Source organism: Schistocerca americana, chromosome 3 (assembly GCF_021461395.2).
Source record: "Schistocerca americana isolate TAMUIC-IGC-003095 chromosome 3, iqSchAmer2.1, whole genome shotgun sequence".
In the NCBI taxonomy this organism is placed as follows: Eukaryota; Metazoa; Arthropoda; class Insecta; order Orthoptera; family Acrididae; genus Schistocerca; species Schistocerca americana.
This window is the reverse complement of record NC_060121.1, coordinates 807065526-807076789: the sequence shown is the minus strand read 5'-3', so window position 1 is coordinate 807076789 and position 11264 is coordinate 807065526. Positions and strand designations below refer to the sequence as shown.

At 40.6% G+C, this 11264-nt stretch overlaps 1 pseudogene; it reads left to right on the top strand.

The window, feature by feature from the left end:
- Positions 1–1567: 1567 nt before the first annotated feature.
- On the top strand, positions 1568–1685 carry LOC124608118 (annotated as a pseudogene).
- Positions 1686–11264: the final 9579 nt, after the last annotated feature.

Genomic DNA, 11264 nt, shown 5'->3' with positions numbered 1-11264 from the left:
ATAGAGTATGTTGCATTACCTTCTTCTCCCTAAAATTGTGTGTGGAGAGGTGATGCATTACTGTAAAGTGTCTACAAATGTCTTTTGACGAAAGTTCGATTTCTGTACCACCAGTAACATAGCATCATGTAGGTCTAAGATCGAAATGATAATACCTTTACGTATTTTGATAGATATTACAGACAGTTTAATGCAAATAACACCGTGGCACTTAACCTAAGAGTTCACAATAATCTTTTAGGCACCAGGTGTATGTTATTCTTTAATTACACTCTGACACTTACAGAACAGCAATTCACTGCCTATTTGTTTGTGTCAACTATCACTGCTTACCTGCTTAGCATAGCATTTTAACCAACATGTCTTTTGTACATTTACAGACTTGGACGTAGTCGCTTTTGTGCATAGTCTCATTTAGGTTTAAAACGAAGTGTCAGCTGCATACGTAGCGTGTTATTTTTAGCTACACGTGTATTGTACAGCTATAAAACAGTTTAGCTGTGGAAATATTATTGGGGCACTTTACAGAAGACCCCGAGACCCAATTATCATGGCTTAGGCACCAACTTTGGCAAATATTTTAGACACAAAATTAACACTGTATCGCTTGACATATTTATTGTGTGTGTGTGTGTGTGTGGCGGGGGGGGGGAGGGGGGGGGGGGCAGCCGGGGTGGCCGAGCGGTTCTGCGCACTACAGTCTGGAACAGCGCTATCGCTACGGTCGCAGGTTCGAATCCTGCCTCGAGCATGGATGTGTGTGATGTCCTTAGGTTAGTTAGGTTTAAGTAGTTCTAAGTTCTAGGGGACTGACGACCTCAGAAGATAACTCCCATAGTGCTCAGAGCCATTTGAACCATTTTTGAATTTGTGTGTGTGTGTGTGTGTGTGTGTGTGTGTTTGTTCGTGTCTGCATGTGCTCAGATATCTTTGATAAATAATGCAGATAACTTGGATATGGAGACGTTTAATTTCGAGGCTCCATTGTACCTTAAGGCCAAGTGTGATACTGAGATCGAAATGCCTGAATTGAACGTTTGATCACTAGTCCAAAGTTACACCAGTTTTGTCAATATCTTTACGTATTTCGCATAAATAATGGAATACATTTGAACAAAATGCAAAATTCTAGTCGTTCGGATACTTTTGGACATGGACTCAAATTTGCGTATAATTTGAGTCGTTTAGATACTTTAGAACATTGCAAAAATTTACAGAAACTTTGTGCTGTTCAGAACTTTTATACATACTAAATGGCCACTCTGATGCTACATACTGATTGGCTGACGCTTTTCAGTTATTGTTAAAATACTAGGCTGTGACTGGGGGCCTAAGTATGTGTGTGTTACGTGTGTGTGTGTGTGTGTGTGTGTGTGTGTGTGTGGCCGTGTGTGTGTGTGTGTGTGTGTGTGTGTGTGTGTGTGTGTGTGTGGTGTATGTGCATGCACATGCATGTCAAATGAAATTTACTGACTTGAATTTAAGTTGCCTCCTAGCATTTGTCTGTGTGTGCAGACTAATGTCAGGAACTGCTGTAGGGATTTTAATCTGGTTTTCACTTATAGGTGCCAACGGCCTTGCCACAGTGGTAACACCGGTTCCCGTCAGATCACCGTAGTTAAGCGCTGTCGGGCTGGACTAGCACTTGGATGGGTGACCATCCGGTCTGCCGAGCGACGTCGGCAAGCCAGGTGCACTCATCCCTTGTGAAGCAAACTGAGGAGCTACTTGATTGAGGAGCAGCGGCTCCGGTCTCGTAAACTGACATACGGCCGGGAGGACGGTGTGCTGACCACATGCCCCTCCATATATGCATCCAATGACGCCTGTGGGCTGAGGATGACACGGCGGCCAGACGGTACCGTTGGGCCTTGCAAGGCCTGTTCGGAGAGTTTTAACATGGATGTGAACACGATTATCTGCGTGGTAGGGCGAAACGTTTTATTAAGTTTAGACACTTTCTAATTATACAGAAGACTGGAAAACGAGTCTCCACTGGCATGAAAAAGACATTAGGACCTTCAAAAAACTCCTAAAGGCACGGGCACCACCATCTTTATTGGAATTTAGAAATTTCTTTCGGATGAATACACAAGGTTTCGAAATATTTCTACAAATGGTTCAGGGTGCATTTTGAAATATGGCTACAAATTTTCGGACTGCCAGTTTCTGCTTCCCTCAGCTTACCGGTCGCAATACGTACTCTTAAGTCACTGCAAATTCTTCGAACAACAGACAGTTAGTTACTCAACTATGAAGTATCGTAATAAATATTGTAGCAAAAAAAGTCGAGTAGCACAGTGGTGTTGTGGTTATGATTCTAAACTGTTTCTTGAAGGTTCGTCAGTTCAAAACTCACCTGGACTGTGCAATTTTAATTTATATATTCGTTTCGAGTACATTCTAGAAGTATCCACAAATGGCAAGAATCATTGTACTGGAATGTTTTGTAGCTGTATATATGCTATATGTGTTCTGGCGCTCTTGTATGTGCAAGTGCTGAATAAACCTTCGTTAAGTAAAGTTAGTGTCCGTCATTCATCTAATTACACCTTCTTCTACGTGACAATATGACCAATAACGAAGAGATGCATCTCATCATCAGACTGTTGTGAGATATTTACAAATTGAAAAACAATAGTTTACCTGCAATCGATTGAGAACAATTGCCTAGCAAAGAAATGCAAATCCAGAATAAGTTGTCTTTTTTATGCTTGAAGCGAAATGTTTTCCGTGAAAGTACCTCAGGAACTTCAGCAGCATAGCGGATGACTCAGCTTTCAGCTTCCTGCTTTCCTTGAGTCAAACCTACATGCGGACTCCATTCTGTGCGTGACACGGCGAAGACGTCTGCCATACTGAATCCACGATAAAGAATAACGGTAATGAGTTTCAAAAATGCATCACAGTGTTTATTAAGCTTCACAAGACAAGTGCTATAACATACGCCAAACACATAGTTCAGGCGAGTTTTTTCTTATGTTTACTTCTATTTGTGCCACGTCAGCATCTGATAATTATTGAATCACTAGCACCCGATACACCGACGATTCAGATACAATATTTACGTTGGTTGTAAACATATTACTTATATCACGATATACTTCCACCGTTACCATGAGATGTCACTCCAAACGTCAAGTGAATGTGGAACACATAACAATCATGCTTCTAGAAAACTTTCTTGGTATACGCTGTTAACATTGCATAAGTTGCATGGCAGTGGTGATATTCACTTACTTAACGTTGTTTCCCGAATTTTTTTTACGGCTCATAAACACAATACGCTACGCCAGTCAAGTTGTCTGGCCGTAAATACTTAACGCTACTCGTATGAGGCCAGACCGAGTCGCTAGTTAAGTATATTTTGGTGCTGCGTGTGCACTTGGTAGAAGACAGGTACAGTATTTCAGATAAACTTTTTTTCGCAATTTTAATATGTAACACAGGTCGTTGAAATATATTTTAATAGGCCATCTAAAACTGATTGGCCTGTTTAATTTTAATAGCCAGTAAGGTACGTGAGCTGTGACTGGGAAGATCTGAATATGGGTGTGTTGGATTAAAAGTGCTTTGATTGATTTATTTCCAGGACAAGGAGCATTGCATAATGAAGCCATGGAAAGGGGGCGAGACTTGTGACATTATCATGACGTCGAAGAAAGAGGGCATGGCTTGTGTCGTTATGAGCACTGTTCTCACATGCGCAAGTGAAGGCATGAATGTAAACATATAGCGCCAAAGTCGACATGGGAACCACACTTACTGTTACCAGAAATTAACATTTTGAGACCAAACGAGGTGGTGCAGTGGTAAGACAGTGAATTCGCACTGGGAGTCCAAGTCTGGCAGCAAGATTTAGGTTTTCCGTGGTTCCCTGAACCACGTAAGAGAAATGCAACAGTGCTCTTCAACTGGGGAATCTCAAATACTTCATTCATAGTTTTCAAGAGGTTCTGATTCAGAATAAAAAGAAAGAAGACACACTCGTTTCACGCACCCCCGTTTAAAACTCGTGTTAGCCTACGTGAAAGTGAGAGAACGTGTTTTAAATGTTAAAATATCGTGTAACTGAGGCGGAACATGGAAACAGCCCAGTGTTAACCTAGTAGGATGTGGGAAACCATCTAAAAGCCACATCCAGGTGGTCGGCACATCTACCCTTGTTGTTAGTTCGCCGGCATACTAGCCGGGCTGGTCTATAAACAAAGAGAGAGTATCTTTTAACAACGTCATCATGGCTGTCGAAGAGCTTTAGGTTTTTGTCGTAAACTACTTAAATTAAATGATCTTGTTTTTTTTCAATTGTACATATATACTATGAACGAAAATATCGTGTTGTCTCAGACGAGGATTAGGAAACTCAGAACATTGCCTGATGAGTTAGTCTTTCCGGTTCCAGGAAAAGATTTCTTACTATTTCCACTCTATATAGTAGTCCTCAGTTATTTTACTGTCCAATCTGAAAAACTCTTGAGGTACTTTTAGCGTCTCATTTCGTGACATGGGAGCATGTAAGGTCGATTGTAAGGATGGCAATGGTCGACTTTGGTCTGCTGCGAAAATTGTTGGGAAGTATAGCTCACCTATAAAGCAAACCGCCTACAGAACATTTGAGCATCCGATTATTGTATGCAGCTCGAGTGTTAGAGATTCTCACCACATGAGATTAAAAGCACCCATAACAGTTTAGTGGCGTGGTGTTAGATTTGTCTTCGGTATGTTCGATTAGCCCGCGAGTGTTATGGAAATGCTCCATGAACTCAAATGAGAAGGAAACGTTCTTTTCCCGAAATGCTATTCAACGAATGTAGAGAAACGGTGTTTGCGACAGACTGCAGAACGATCCTACTGCCGCCAACATCAATATCGAGTAAGAACCCCGAAGACAAGACAAGAGAAATCAGGTCACATATGGAAGCATAAAACAGTTATTTTATGTAGCTGTAGATATAATCTAATTCACCTTGCACAACCTGACTTAATTCAGTTACATTCCGTTGAGCTTTGTTTTTAATTTCATTGCTGTTCATCTTATAACCTCTATTCATGATACTATCCATTTCAAGTCCTTTGCCGTCTCTTACAGAATTACAAGTCATTGGCAAACCTCACAGATTTTATTACTTTTCCCTAAACTTTTGGCCGGCCGGAGTGGCCGGGCGGTTCTAGGCGCTACAATCTAGAACCGTGCGACCGCTACGGTCGCAGGTTCGAATCCTGCCTCGGGATGGATGTGTGTAATATCCTTAGGTTAGTTAGGTTTAAGTAGTTCTAAGTTGTAGGGGACTGATGACCTCAGAAGTTAAGTCCTATAGTGCTCAGAGCCACTTGAACCATTTTGAACCTAAACTTTTTATTCCTTTTCTAAATTTCTTCTTGGCTTCCTTCACCACTTGCACTCTATTCATATCGAATAATATGGGGGACAGGCCTTAGCCCTGTCTCAGTTCTTTCTCAACTATTGCTTCTTTTTCCTGTCCTCTGACTCCTTACAACTGCAACCTGGTTTTTATATAAGTTGTACATAACTATTCGCTCCCTTTATTTTATCTGAGATGGCTTCAGTATTTAAGATTGCGTTTTACTCAAAAAGCCTTTTTTGAATCTACAAATATGTCTCTTTCTTCAGCGCAAGATAAACCTTCGGGTCAGTACCGCCTCTCATGTTCCTACGTGTTCAGGAACCCATAGTAATTTTCTTGCAGGCTTCTATACTCTTTCCGTTCTTCTGTACGCTATGTGTGAGAGTGCTTTGCAATCATAATTTATTAAACTCGTTGTTTTGCAACATTCACACTTGCCAGCAGCTAGCTTTTTTGGCACTGGAATTGTCATTTCTTTCTTGCAGTCTAAGGGTATTTCATGTGTCTCGAATAAGCTACATCCCATGTGCAACAGTTTTTTGCTGATTTGTTCTTAATAATTCCTTCTATATATTGCTTCCATCGTTTTCGTTGATAGAATGTTTGAGGTTCGTTTGCTGGAACAACAAACAAATTGTAGTAGCTAGATATACGAAGTCGTGAAGGTACTGGAGGAGGTGATAAGTTATCGCATTACGAAATTTCACATACGCTCTGACATTCTCAGTGACCTGCAATCAGAATAATAAATATATTCGACAGAAACAAATGTGCCGGATTGTCCAATATGTCTGACAACAGATCCACAAATAAGGCAAGTAGTATTCCAAGTGGACATTGGGATATATGTGGACATTGGGAACTTATACAGGTGCCACATCAGCCTTGGAAGTGTATAGAGAAGGGGTTGTGATCTGGTGTTCGGTTCCCCGGGATGGTATCATCCCGTTATCGAACAAAACATCATGCGTCAGTGAGAAGACGAATCGTAACCAAGTAACTGCTGTCAATCAAATTCACCCTCTAGGAGTGTCGAACTTCATTCCAGCCACACCGATGGAAGGAAGTAAAGCTCACTAGATGACGGATAGGACACTATCCACTGACGAAGTTTCTTCCTCTCGTAGGTTAATCCACCAATATGAGAGCCTTGTGGAACACCACCTTCAGTGCAACATTTTTAGCTATATGTTTTTCGTGAGCTGACATAAAGGCCACCCTTATCGTTGCTGGAGAGCTGTTCATCACCCTACATCACAGGGGCAACAGTGTTACACGCATTTTATACTTCAGTGAAGTATCGAGCATCCTGCCTAAGGGACTGGGAGGCGGGAATCAGATGAGAGACTGAACAGGCGCCTGTTTTTTTTTCTTTTTTAAATAATTTATTTCATTTCATTAAGAGATCAGGCATATAAAAGGTAATGTCTCATGAGGATTCGTGTATTTTATAATACGAACAAGATAACTTACAAATTTGATCAGTGGTGAACAAAATGTGTCGACCTAATCACACATACCGAAGAAAACTGTCAATATGAACTGCTGAGGCATCGTCGCGGCAGTTTCGCTCGTGAGAACAGAGACCGTTCAAACAACGAGGTATGCATGTTGATAGCCACTAAGGACGCTGATGATCCTGCTATTGAGTGCACTAAATCCAACATCATCGGCATAATCATCCATTCACCTTTCGGCCTTATCTCTCTTGCATATATCAGGCTTTTCGTCTGTGCTGACGACGTTCATACAGGCCTTTTGTTTTCTCCAAAGTTTTCTTCAATTTTCGTATAAGCAGAATCTGAGTCGCATTTCTGCTCTAGCTGTTTCTGGTGTTGTACTTTGCGGCTTCTTTTAATTTCACTTTTAAATCATCGATACTCTCGTTCTTCCCCTTCATTAGCTGTGTTTTTATACATGGAGGAACGGGTATAAGTGCTGATATTTCTATTTATGGTTCAGGACGGTGTACTGAACAACACTACGTATTTATGTAATCTATAGACTAGTAATTATAAATATCACAAATCGTATGTTTTCAGTTTGGGTATTATCCAAGTACATGTGGCGAGGACAAGCCATTAATACTTATTTTCCCCTGTGTTGAAATGTAGATGTGTGGGTTCAAAATGGACAGTCTATACTGGCAGGCGTGCGTCGTTCACTTCGCGGCCCAGATAGGCCATGCAGAAGAAATCTGGTTGTAAAGTTTGAGATGTGTTGGTGGGAACACTATTCGACGCAGAGATATTACGTTGCCACTTATAAAAATATTATATCCTGTGTTCTCTTCTCTCATCAATAATATGTTAGTATAGTGTGTGTTATCCAAAGATTTCTTCTTAGAATTTTCTTTTTGTACAGTTTTCCTCTACTGACTTCACTATTTCTTCTCTTAGTGTTACCCACTCATCTTTCATTGTATTCCTCCCCCACCCATCAGTTCGTTGTTTCCTAATATTTCCGTTGACACTCTCAATAATCTACGGGTATTGTTGTTCCAGTACAGACAGAACTCATATCGCTAATATACCACCTTCTGTAATTTATTCTAGCCAGCAGTTTATCTGATCATTCCTTTTTCCCAGGCCCATGTTGTTGTACACTTTTTCCTTCTCATCCTTTAACTCGCATCGAAACTGAGTCCTCCATCAAAATTAAATATTCATCTCCCTTAATGTAGTGAAGATACGACATCTGTTAAGACATCAGGGACTAACTTCCATGGTACTGGACTGAACTGTTGAGGGCAAAAACTGTAGAGGAAGACACTGATTGAAATACATCCAGCAGATAATTGAGGACATAGGTTGCAAGTGGTACTCTGAGATGAAGAGGTTGGCACAGGAGAGAAATTCGCGGCAAGGCCGCATCAAACCAATCAGGAGACTGGTGAAAGATTTTTTTTCATTCATGTTGGAATCTCTTCACTTTCGCAGCTAATAGGCATTTTACAGTGTTGTGGAGCACTGTTTTCAGTAGGTAAAAGGATACTACTGCACTCAATTGACGCTGCGAGAAGTGGCCCGCGCGGTTTGAGGTGTCGTGTCACGGACTGCGCGGCCACTCCCACCGGACGTTCGGAGTCCTTCCTCGGGCATGGGTGTGTGTGTTGTTCTTAAGATTAGATTACATTAGATTTACTTTCATTCAAATTGATCCGTAGTGAGGAGGTCCTCCAGGATGTGGAACATGTCGGAAAAACAACAATACATGACACATATTTACAACTAAAACAAATAAGTTAATGTACCATTCCACAGGTCCCAAGTGGAATGATCGTCATTTTTTAATGAACACTATATGAAAGAGACGTTTTACAAATACTAATGCACTGAATTTAAAATTAAAAAGTTTATTTATTTATTTACAAGGTAATAAACATGTAATACAACTACTATAATACTTATTTACAATGAACACATTACTGCACTGAAATGGTGCAGAAGTTAGATTGTACTCACACACACACACACACACACACACACACACACACACACACACACACACACGCATATTTACAAGAACACATTACTGCACTGAAATTGTGCAGAAGGTATATTGTATATATACACAAATCAGTTGGTTTTACTGAGGAATTCATCAATGGAGTAGAAGGAGTTGGCCACCAATAAATCCAATAGGCTTCTCTTAAAGTGAATTTCATTGGTTGTTAAGCTTTTTATGGCTGCTGGCAAGTTACTGAAAATGTGTGTTCCTGAATAATGCACACCTTTTTGTACAAGAGTAAGAGACTTTAAATACTTGTGAAGATTATTCTTATTTCTAGTATTGATCCCATGAATTGAGCTGTTGGTTTGAAAAAACGATATATTTTTAATGACAAATTTCATTAAGGAAGAATTATATTGGGAAGCAGTAGTTAGTATCCCTAGTTCCCTAAATAGGCTTCTGCAGGATGTTCTTGAGTTCACACCGCATATAACTCTTACTGCACGTTTTTGGTGCCCAGAAAACTTTAGCTTGGCTTGATGAGTTGCCCCAAAAAATAATCCCATATGACATTACGGAATGAAAGCTAGCATAGTATACCAGCTTTTTCATTTTTATATCCCCTATGTCTGACACAATTCGCATTGCGAATAGAGATTTGTTAAGGCGCTTCAGCAGTTCTGTGGTGTGCTCCTCCCAGTTGAATTTATTATCAAGCTGTAATCCCAAGAATTTAACACTGTCCACTTCTTCTATCTGCTTGTCATCATATGTCAGGCATATACTCGTGGGACACCCCTCACAAGTTCTGAACTGCATGTAGTGTGTTTTTTCAAAATTTAGTAACAAAGAATTGTTTAGGAACCAGTGATTAATGTCGACAAATATTTTATTAGCTGACCTTTCTAAGACTACACTTGTTTTGCTATTTATTGCAATGTTTGCATCATCGGCAAACAAAACGAACTTGGCATCTGGTAATGTTACTGATGAAAGGTCATTGATATACACAAGAAAAAGTTAGGGCCCCAAAATGGAACCTTGTGGGACCCCATATGTAATTAGTTCCCAGTTGGATGATGCCTGATAGCTTGATACATGTCTCTTTCCTAATAACACCCTTTGTTTCCTGCCAGAGATATAAGATTTGAACCATTTTGCAGCATTTCCTGTTACACTATAATATTCTAATTTACTTAAAAGGATATTGTGATTTACACAGTCAAATGCCTTTGACAGATCACAAAATATACCAGTTGCCTGCAATTTTTTGTCTAATGAATTAAGCACATTTTCACTGTAAATGTAGATAGCCTTCTCAATATCAGAACCTAAGTTAACGTAAGTTAGTTCAGGTAGTGTGTAAGTCTAGGGACCGATGACCTAAGCAGTTTGGTCCCTTAGGAGTTCACACTCATTTGAATATTTGAACTGGATTTACAAGTAAATAGGTGTCATAAACATTATTTCTTTAATATGTTGTGTCAACTGTATCGGAACCTGAGGAGTAAAGGAATGCGGAATACTGAAAGTAAATAATACAACTACAGTGTTGTGAACGTTAAGTATGTTCCAGAAGAACTTCCACAGCTTCAGTGAATGCATGCTTGAGAGCGTGAGCGTGTTTGTGTGTCTGTGTTGAGGTTAACGAGGTGAGCCGTTGGTGGTAGGCAGCAGGTGAAGGCGAGGAGCGGGTGTGCGGCCACGCCTACTCTGGTAGCGGGTAGCAGGTAGGAACGGAGGTCGGCGACACACTGCCCCTCATCCGCGGACAGGACGGCGGCTGCTGAAGGCCACGAACCGCCCACGCCACTGGTCCACTCGGCCTGGCCTCGCACTCTGCTCTCGCCACAGCAGCACTCGCAGAAGCTGCCTGCAACAGTGAACTCCTATTTAGGCTTTTTCTTTGCTTACTTTAAATTGAATTTGGACTTCGTCGTGCAACCACCTATCGTACTACGATAGTAAGGGGTATCAAGCGAAATTTGTGACTAGATTCAAGATTTATTGACCCAGAGGAATCTTATCTTGGATGGAGACGTTTCTTCAGGTGCGCCCCAAGGTAGTGTGTGTGGGGCCCTTACTACTCATGTTTCATACTGTTGACCTTGCAGACAATATTAATAGTAATCTCAAACTTTTCGCAGATGGTGCTCTTTATCCGTAACTTAGTACTGTCTGAAAAAAAGCTGCATAAATATTCAGTCAGACCTCAAGTAGCACAGATATTGACACATTGCTTTAAATATTCAGAAATGTAAAATTGTGCACTTCATAAAACGAAAAATTTTTACACTATGATTATAATAACAATGAGTCACAACTGGCATTGATCAACTCATAAAAATACCTACTGTAACAATTTGTAAGGATATGACTTGGAATGACCACACAAGCAAAACCGTAGGTGAAGCAGATGGCCGGCCACTGTGACCGAACGGTTCG